At 40.3% G+C, this 10,560-nt stretch overlaps 1 long non-coding RNA gene across 2 annotated transcripts; it reads left to right on the top strand.

Moving 5' to 3' along the window:
- The first annotated feature begins 4,630 nt into the window (after positions 1-4,630).
- LOC120906134 lies at positions 4,631-5,606 on the top strand. Of its 2 annotated transcripts, none has more exons than XR_005740036.1 (3): positions 4,631-4,943; positions 5,004-5,107; positions 5,186-5,606. It is a non-coding gene; the product is annotated as an uncharacterized LOC120906134 (long non-coding RNA). The 2 variants fall into 2 exon arrangements; XR_005740035.1 differs by having other exon boundaries at positions 4,634-4,943; positions 5,010-5,107.
- Positions 5,607-10,560: the final 4,954 nt, after the last annotated feature.

Below are 10,560 nucleotides of genomic sequence, written 5' to 3'. Positions count from 1 at the left end.
TCCTCTAGCGATTACCTTCTTCTTCTTCTTTGGCTCAACAACCGATGTCGGTCAAGGCCTGCCTGTACCCACTTGTGGGCTTGGCTTTCAGTGACTAATTGATTCCCCCCATAGCAGGATAGTCAGTCCTACGTATGACGGCGCGGTCTATTTGGGGATTGAACCCACGACGGGCATGTTGTTAAGTCGTACGAGTTGACGACTGTACTACGAGACCGGCCAGCGATTACCACGATACGACTAGCGATTACCACTTGCATGTAATTGTGAGGTCCCAATATTTCATCTGCAGCCGGATCATACTCCATAACGCTTTCTACCTTCATCTCATCGAAGCTTAAGACACATTCCTTGTCTCTTTTCGTAAACGTTTTTGTTACGGTCACGATTAAATTAATATATCATCAAAAATGCCTTGTTTAAGATTAATTCTTTGGGAATATTTTTCTAATGTTGACAGCGCTTCCATTGGAATTTTCATATCATTTCCGAGATATCCATACGCTCGTTTGGAAAAGTATCTTACTGTGAAAGCCTAGCTTATTTCTTCCTTTGTCCATCTGACTCGCTTCTTTCTCTTCGTTATTAAATCGTTTTGATTGCTAGTTAATGTATCTCCTAGCACCTTTTTCATTTCAGGAACAAAATCTTCTTTTTGTATGCTTGTACTTTTTACGAGTTTAAGATCGTTTTCCAGGCACGTTTTTTGTTTCTTGAGAGCTGTATTTTCTTTTACAGCGGAATCCAGATGCTCCTTCAGAATCAAGTTAGCATCTTTTAATTTTTTTGCTTCATCCAATCGAGCTTTTAGAATACATATTTGTAGCTCTAGCTGTTTGATGGTTTTGTCTTTCTGGTCACAGTTTTTACATTCGTTTTCATTATTATTGTACAACACACGTCGACGTTCCTCAATCATAAGCTGTTCATTATTCTCATCATTATTATTTGCGTCGTTTGAAGTTTGTAATATTGATGGAATAGCTTTTAAAAAGTGTCACAATGTACAAAACACATAATTAATAATCATCCAAATTTCAAATAGTAAGGCAGAACCTCACATTTCACATGACAGATAGCTATTCGCTCTGATAGATCATGAGATTAATTTAATGACACGACTCGGAGCAGGTACGTGCGTACCGGAATCGTTTCCCACTAAATCCAATCCGTGGGTGCAACGCGTTCTAGTGGACCAGAATCTCTCTTCTTTAGGCTCAACAAGTGGACTTGGCTTTCAGTGTCTAATTGATTTTCCCCCTAGCAGGACAGTCAGCCCTACGTATGGCGGCACGATCTATTTGGGGCTTGAACCCATGACGGGCATCCAAACTCACTTTATTAACTTCATCACTTCATCAATCATTTATGCCAACGGGCTTATGTTTCCTTACACCTACCACAATTGCTACACCTACTGAACCTACTTGTACCTTACTGGTTGTCCCCAATGATTCCGAGTTGCTTACGGATGGCTCCGACTCAGCAGGTGTGGGTCGATCCGCATAAACTTAAGCGATAGTAATTATACTATGATAGAAAAGTTTGAATGCCCGTCATGGGTTCATGCCTCGAATGGACCGTGCCTCCATACGTAGGATTGACTATCCTGCTATGTTAACAATAAGTCACTGAAAGCCAAGCTCACTTTACCGACAGCGGTTGTTGTGCCAAAAAAGAAGAAGGACCGTTTGAATGTGAATCAAATCACTTGCCGCCTTTACAGGAAAAAAAATCTCAAAACCTCTCAACAAAATCTTTTGTATCCCATCTCTTTACTATAGTAACGACACACAATTAATTTAAAAATTTAAATTAAAAACTTCACGCGTTCTTTCTGAATAATAAAAAAAACTTCCCGCGTTACTCTGCGTGTAGAACTGTGATAATAAGGATAAACTATGTGTATCTGTCGTTACGTGTCCTTAGTTACCGTTACGTGTGCTTGCTCGTTTGCTGAACACAACAGCATCAACACGTTTCATCCAGATGCATCTGCATGACGCACACGATGCATCCGGTCATAGAAACATGACTTCGGTGCTGCCAGCCAGCCAGCCAGTGAGCTGAGTAATTGGTGCTCTTAGGAATAGTTAAGAAAAAATATGCACTACGCGAACTAAACGGATCCTGGGAAACCAAGGGGATACACACTAACATCGCTCTTTATCCACAACTTCGCTCACTATTAAATTATCATTTTGATTTGTTTCCCGCTTAAATTTCCTTGAGAAACTTTACTGCACGACACTCAGTGGCGGATTAAGGGTATCAGGGGCCCTAGGCGGTAAGACGAGTTGAGGCCCCCTGTAAATGCTAAATGATGGGGAAGGGGGGTTTGTACTGGCACTGAACTTGCTGTTGGGAGATTGAACCGTAAACTTGAAATGCCGTCGAGGGGGCCCTACGATCATCAGTCACAGACTAAGACAAACTCTGGCAGGTGGGGGGGGACAATCATTCGCCAACCTCGGGGGCCCTAACGTCCATCCTTCCATGGGCCCTTTTCACTAGTACTATGTCCATACAGCGTACTATAGACTAGCGATCTACGGGGCCCAGGCGACCGCCTAGTCTGCTTACCGTTAGATCCGCCACTGACGACACTTAAATATTTTCGGCAATCCTGATTTCGTATTACAGATGAACTGAAGTTTATTGTTAAATAGTACACGGGATGTAATTTATGTAATATTGCTAAACACTACTATAATAACAATATAAATATTCATTTACTTACCGCCACAGTTGAGCTTCCGCAATTGTCCATTTTTCATTAAGGGAGCATGATGCAGCTGGTAATCCTCTGGCTGAAAATGAGAAGAGCAAATAACAGAACAACTAGTAGGTTCCCAATCCTCACCACGATTGCAAAATTTCTTCCAGACACTGCGCAACACAGTTTCTTTCGGAAATTTATGAAATGCCGTATTTGTTCCCAGTTGCTTCACTTTGCAACGATTGTTGCTACAACAAAATACAGAACACGAGATCGGCATGATGAAAAAAAGATTCCTGAATAGCATGAATGGATAAAAATCGCTTTTAGGCAGAGAAGTATCCCAAGATGCGGATTGTTTGTGCAATGCATGAACAAAAGTGTGATGAAATGGCAATAAACCGCCAAAAGAGATTTCTGAGAATTTTTGAACAATCGAAACGTAAACAAGACACCAATACATGTACAAGAGGTATTCTTGCCGTCAAAATCGGTGCCCAAAATGGTAGCTGTCAAACGGGCTAATATGTGCCCTGATATCTCAACAAACCTTGCACTGAATGCTTCAACCTCTATCCTCAATAGACCTTGGATAGCATCGGTAGACTCGGAACCCAACAGTCAAAAGCCGAAGATTTTATATTGACCTTTCACTTTTTCTATCTGTCTCTCGCTCTAATTTGAGTGATTTTCCCTTCGTGAGTATCCACGAGCTCCCTCGTGTGGTTGTTGTTGTTGGAAGTTGAAACCGAACCACCTTCGTGCGCTGCCAAAAACAGCGAAGAACGAAATCGAGTGGCTCAAGCGAAAAAACGAAAAAAATGATGAACGAGTGTGCTGTGACAATAACACACACGCACGCACAAGGCGACACCCGAAATCTGGTGCGATACCGGCTTTCAGTGGAGCAAGTACACACATGCACACATTTGGTCACACCAGCGCTCTGTTCTAGTGCAGGTAGTTTTCTGCTGTCCACGGTGATACTACACACAGCCACGCACTTTGCGATACACGCTGTGTGGTGCGGTGCGGTGGACGTTCAGAATTCAGTGGTGCAAATACACACATGCATACACTTGGCGACACACGCTCTTCTGTGCGGTGAGATTTGTGTTCTGTGTCCAGTGGTGCAAATATACACACACACGCACTTGGCTACACACGCAGTACGGCGCGGTTGGCTTGGCAGAAGCACATACACACATTCACGCAGTAGGCTTTACTTTCAGGAGGAGCAGAAAGTGTTGTGCTAATTTTTCTCTGTGCGAGTGTAAAAAGTGTTAAATTATGTGCGTTAATTTAGAATTAAGTGCAGTGGTTATTGTGCATGTGTTGTGTTTTTTTGTGTGTTTATGTTGTATAAAATATTCAATTAATCGAATCATGTTGATACAGGCGTCCCCTGAGTTAAGACCCCCTCGAGTTACGACGATTCGCAGATACGACGATTTTGATTTTGACAGTTAAAAGTTGTCATTGACAAGAAATGGATGTATTTTTTTTGAATTTCTGGGCTAATAACCGTTATACACACATTTCCAAAGATTCCACAACTACTCTATCTTGAATATCTATATTGTGTACGTCTTTTAAAATATAATTATTACATTATCGAACATTATTTTAAATAAAATACACGATATCATAAATTCCAACTCTTCAACTTCGGTTATAAACTTTATATTCAGAGATATTCGACATACGACTTTTTCGTACATTTTGTTTTGTTTTGGGACATTTTTTCGGTCCCAAATACAGTCGTATCTCGGGGGACACCTGTATAATGGTTCGCACTGCCCAAGTAGCAGAGCCGAAGTTTTTCAGAGATTTTTCTGTGTGCCAAAGCGAGATGCCCTGTCTTCTCTCTCTAGATTTTGGACAGCAAACCGCCGCGCGTGTAGAGGTGTGTGCGTGTGACGAAAAACGATGGATGAAAAACGCGAGGAGCGGGGTCCGAAGTCTTTCGTTGGTCACACACACATGCATCTACCGTTGGATTGCGTTGAACCGAATCTACACATCTCTCTCGATCCACCATGATTTTTCTGCTATCGCGCTCATCCGGGTGTTAGACATCCTCAGTCTGTCCAGAACTGTCCCTATGGAAGGATGTACTGAAGTAAGGTGTGGTTTCTTGTGCGACGTTCTTTGTTCATTTACGTTTTGTGCCGGGTTCCTTCTTGCTCAGTAATGGAATGATTTATCCTAGCAAATTGTTGAGGTAAGTTTCTGGCTGTGTGCTTGTGCAGGTACATTCAACTAACCCTTGGCGTCTAAAAAGTTACAGGTGTGTGCGCTATTTATCAACGACTACCTGCTAGCCTCGTCAACAATCTTCGAAGTGAGCGACGGAAAGAAAACGTTTTCCAGTTTTAAAATATTAAGGTAAGTTTTGATCTAATCCTATGCGCTAAACTCTCCATAGTAATACATACTACTTACATTCATTATTGCTTCATTCAGCCCCCGGTGAGGACGTCATTACTTAACAGAAGCCGGTTCAACACGCGCAGCTCCTGTTCATGACGTCATCACTAAACTGAAGCCAGCTGAACACGCGCAGCACGGATGGTACCCCGAGCGCGGTAGGAGGAAGGAAGAACGAGAGGAGGAAGAACGGTAAATTTGGAAGGGGGAAAGCGTTCTGCGGTCTACACAGCGGGAGTATGCCAAAACACTTGTGGGAAGGGAGAGGGATATTATTCAATAAACAGCATGCGAATGTGTGCATAAAGCAAATGTGAACAGCCTCATCATTTCTATAAGCAATCCGAAAAAGGGGGTGGAGCAAACACATTGGTATGCGTGAGCGGCTGAAGAAACCAGAACGTTTAGATGTGTGCGTGACGGATGGTTCGGGCGCCTGTGGCGAAGCTCTCGACAAGCCTGCAAAGGAGAGCTTTGTGGAGAGCTTTGTAGGGAGCTCAGATTACACAGGCCGCTGTCGATTTTTGGGAAGTGCCCAAGTAGCAGAGCCGAAGTTTTTCAGAGATTTTTCTGTGTGCCAAAGCGAGATGCCCTGTCTTCTCTCTCTCTAGATTTTGGACAGCAAGCCGCCGCGCGTGTAGAGGTGTGTGCGTGTGACGAAAAACGATGGATGAAAAACGCGAGGAGCGGGGTCCGAAGTCTTTCGTTGGTCACACACACATGCATCTACCGTTGGATTGCGTTGAACCGAGTCTACCCATCTTTCTCGTTCTACCATGATTGTTTTGCTATCGCGCTCATCTGGGACTTGCAAAATTCTCTCACCGCACAAATCGATCACGCCAGCGCTGTGTGTTCTCTCAATACATTTTTTTCTCCTCAAATCTGATCAAGTGCTGTCAAAATCGTGAAGCCATTTCTAAAGCGCAAACTCAAGTGAAAAGTAAAGGTGGTTTTATCAAGTGAAGCAAGGTAAATTTGTTTTGTGTCAGTAATGTAATATTACAAAATTAACTTAATTTCATTCGTTTAATACAGGAAAACATGAATAACATGGAAAACATTGAAAACATGGACTACATGGATGCGTCTCTGGAGGCATCTAAGCAATCCGGGCAATTTTATCGCCAGATGCAAATGCGCTCTGCTCAATTAGAGTTACAAGAAGAAGCAGAAACCAGCCGGTCTAATGTGCAGATTGGTAAGTAGTATTTAATGAAACACTTGTTCGTGGTGATGTCCGGTTGTGCAAGTGATAGTTGATGTGGATATTTATTCAATATTGTGTTAGCATCAAACGATAGTTGTGTTTACGTTGTGTATATGTTTATCAATTTAAAATCAGAGTGAAATGTCCGGGTATGTATGGTGTTTTTTTTTTTTTGCAATTTAAAATAAATAGTTAAGCATTCTGAAATAAAAATAAGTGCATTTTTAATAGCACAACAGTTCAAAACAGTGTAGTGTCTAAAACATTTTTTTTATTCGGGAGGAACGGAAGAAAAAAGCGGTAACGGAGTGCAGTCGTTATCTCCTTCCAGTCAAGAACATGCCCGTCATGGGTTCAAGGCTGGAATGGACCGTCATACCGAGGCAAAGACAGATTATAACAATATTTTGTTTTAACTAAAATGCATTTTGCGTACTGAGATAGTGTTGGCAAAGAACAAGGAGAAAGGGTTCAAGCATCGTATGAACCTTCACCATTAGCATGGACTGACTATCCCGCTGAGCATAACCGCGTAGATTGTAAAGCCAATAAGAGGAGGAAGAAAAATATGTTTCAGTTAATAATCCATGCTTTCCTTATAATGCTATATTTAAATACAGTCAGAATTAAATAATTGAACGGTTTTTAGGTGGCATGCTTTTTAGATGATCGCTCAATAGTTAGCTGACAGTTGCGTTTGTATTCGTTTAACAAATTTCACAAAAACCTCATGGCCTGCCGAGAAAAAACTATTTTTTTTTATGTTATGGAAAAACGTGCTAACTAAAAAGCACATTTTCAAGCACAAAAGCACAGAGACTGCATACTGTAGTATGTTTTAGCATACTAAAAAGATAAAAATAAATTAATAAGTGATAAGGTTTTTTGTAACAATACATTCAAATATCGTCACGCAGTTAAAGTGAAAAAGTAAAAGAAAAACAATGCTTAACATTTTATACTCGATGTGTATGTATGTGTAAGTGTTTTGTAAAATTATGTGCTTATAAAACTAAAGGTGTGCCGATACCTTTTCGCAGAATTGACTAATCTGCGAATAAAAAAACAACTCATAGATTTCAAATCTACGAAAAGGTACATCAGGCGTAACCAACGGCTGAAATCGTGATTAGTAAAAAAAAGGATTTATAAACATTTTAGCTACTGAACCACAACCGCAAGCTGTTGTGGAGGATCCATGCGAAGTGTCGAACATTTTCGAAGCTGTTGTAGAGGGCGACACATTGGATATTTCTAGTGACGAGAATGAGGACGAGGATGGTCACGAGGAAGGTGAAGGTGCAAACAAAACATCAAAGACCCCTGGGTTTGATTTGCACGCGCATTCCCTGGAAGAATGTTTGAGATATTGGGCATTGAAAACCAATGCGGCTCACTCGTCCGTTAATTTGTTGCTGCATATAATGCGTGAGCGAGCTAATTTATTACTCCCTAAGGACGCACGGACGTTGTTGAAAACAAGTACCGCGTCCAAAAAAATATTAAACGTTGCGGGGGTACAGTATTGGTATAATGGCCTTGGACCGTGTCTTGAAAAGGCATTCAGGTGAGAATATGTAATAATAATGTAGTATGTTATTTAATTTATCCTTGCAATATGAATTGCAATAAGAAGGCAGGCACAATATGTTAGGCTTCATTTTTCTTTTTTTATTTTTGGTTGGATGAGAATCTTTTAATGATCCAGTATCTGTATATTTTAACTAAAATTTCCCACACCAGCCACCAAGGATAACAGTGGTGCAAACCATCCAATCGTTGTGTATATTGTTTTGTTGATATGTGTAATATATTTTTATTTTAGAAAACAGAGGATAATACCCGGCACTAAACTACCAATTATCTTAAATATTGATGGAGTGCCATTGCACAAAAGTAGCCGAACGGCATTTTGGTCAATTTTGGCAAAAGTACACAAAATGCCACACATAAAACCTATGACGGTGGCAATATTTTGTGGAACAAAGAAGCCAGATTCACTGGAGGATTACCTTCGTCCGTTGGTACAGGATGTCAATCATATCATTGACAATGGAGTACTTGCAGGTTCTCCTCCTACTTTGGTGAAGATTGAAGTACATGCAATTGTGGCTGATTCTCCAGCACGTGCATTTCTTAAAGGTAACGAAAAAAATGGAGCTTGTTTAAAATTGTTTTGACACTTTATTCTTAGGTGTGGTGTCACACGTAGGGCATCATGGCTGCTTGAAATGCACGGCAGTTGGATACTATCATCCATCATCACGAACAACGTGCTTTCCATCAACCAGTGCTGCTCCGAGGACGGACGAAGATTTCCGTGCGGGTGTCTATAAGGAGCACATAAAAGAAAAAACACCACTGCTGGAATTAAAAAAATGCAATATGGTTAAAAAAATGCCGGTGGATGATGACCTGCATCTTTTCTACTTGGGTATACAACGCCGGCATTTGCAAGGGAAGGTGTACGGATTGTGGGGGTCGGAAAAGTGGACTGCAGAAATGGTTGAACAAATTTCGTTGCATTTGGTAAGCATAGTTTTGCCATCGGAGATCCATCGCAAACTACGCAAGTTGGACGATTTGAAGTTTTGGAAAGGCTCTGAGTACAGTTCTTTCCTTCATTATGCTGCTCCGGTCGTTTTAAGAGGCAAAGTTAGCGAAAATGAATACAACCACTATATGCTTTTTAATTGCGCTACAAAATTCCTTTGCTCAAGAACATTTAAAAACCAATAGACAAGCGCTGGATGTTTGCTTGAACAATTTGTTGCCGACTATGATAAAATATGCGGGGAAGGGTACGTGAGCAGTAATGTTCATAATTTGCTACATGTTACAGAGGAAGTTATGGACCTTGGACCTCTCCTTGAAACATCAGCATTCGATTTTGAAAATGCGCTTCAGGGTAAGACACGCATGCTAAGAAGTGGTTACAAAAATCTGGAGCAAGTAATAAACCGGCTGTCCGAGTTAGACAATTTAACTGCTCCAGAACCAATGAAATTTTTGTATGACATCGAAGTCAAAGATACTCAAATAACAGTTCTTATGAACAATTATGTATTGAAGAAAGGAAATAGCGATGGTTGGTTTCTTTCCACAGAAAAAGAAGTTATTCAATATTGTTCGGCAGCGAAGGTATCTTCTACTGTGCGTATTACCGGAAAAAAGCTGATAGGCAGAAAGAAAGAAGCCTTCATCTTCCCGCTTTCTTCAACATATCTGTTCACATTTGAATGTAACGTAAATGAAATTGAAAGAACCGTAGTCGAGCTTACTCCATCACAAGTGTTCTGTAAACTTGTTGCCATACCATTAAATGAAGGTGGAGACACTTTTTTCACACCTTTGATACACACGCTTCCCGACGTAGACAGCAATTGAACAACGGTAAGTTTTCTTTATTACAAAAATGAGGAAAAATATTAATTTCAAATTTCTCCACATTACGGTTTTTTAAATAAAAAAATAACTATTGTTTTCTTCTTTACGGGTTTTTACAGCACGTGAATTATTATGCTTCAATATAACGACCTTGCCGTTCTAAAATAAAGCAAATGATAAATTCAAGTTTAAATCAGTCCTTATTAATTCATTACAACTAGTATATTTATTGTCAAGCTACTTTTGCTTTCTTCTATTTTAATTTCAAAGTTTTGGCATAAGGAGCAGACATTTTTACACCCTTCATGCCTTGCGTTTGGCATTTAATTTTATGTTCACTTTGTAAATTGGCAAAAAGTTAACCTCTTGTTCTTCAAAATTCTTAGTCTTTGAAAAACTCTTATAATTACATAATTTGCTTAAAGCATTTTATCCTTTTGAACCCCCAACCACCCAAAGTACATTCAGCGAACACATTTCGACTGTCATCTGTTTTTCGCATAATAATATATCTTTACATAATCACGGAACTGTAAATCGACTCCTAAAAAACAAGGAAAGTCAAGTAAAGTCTCGTAGTTGAGTGGATTGAAATGAAACATTTGACCACTATCTTGTTTTGGAGGGCCAATGGCCCTCGATTAAACGGAATGTTTTACAAATTAATTGACTTTATTAAGCGTACTGTGCGAATGTCCACATCTTTAGAAGCAGGCAATTCCACTGGAGCTTTAGCCGGGAGTGGTGCTGACGAAAAGTCATTATTACCTACGATACTATCGATATGTCACGTTTCTTCGATAATTACTGATTA

This window comes from Anopheles arabiensis, chromosome X (assembly GCF_016920715.1).
Source record: "Anopheles arabiensis isolate DONGOLA chromosome X, AaraD3, whole genome shotgun sequence".
NCBI lineage: Eukaryota > Metazoa > Arthropoda > Insecta > Diptera > Culicidae > Anopheles > Anopheles arabiensis.
This window is presented reverse-complemented; position numbering and strand designations above follow the sequence as displayed.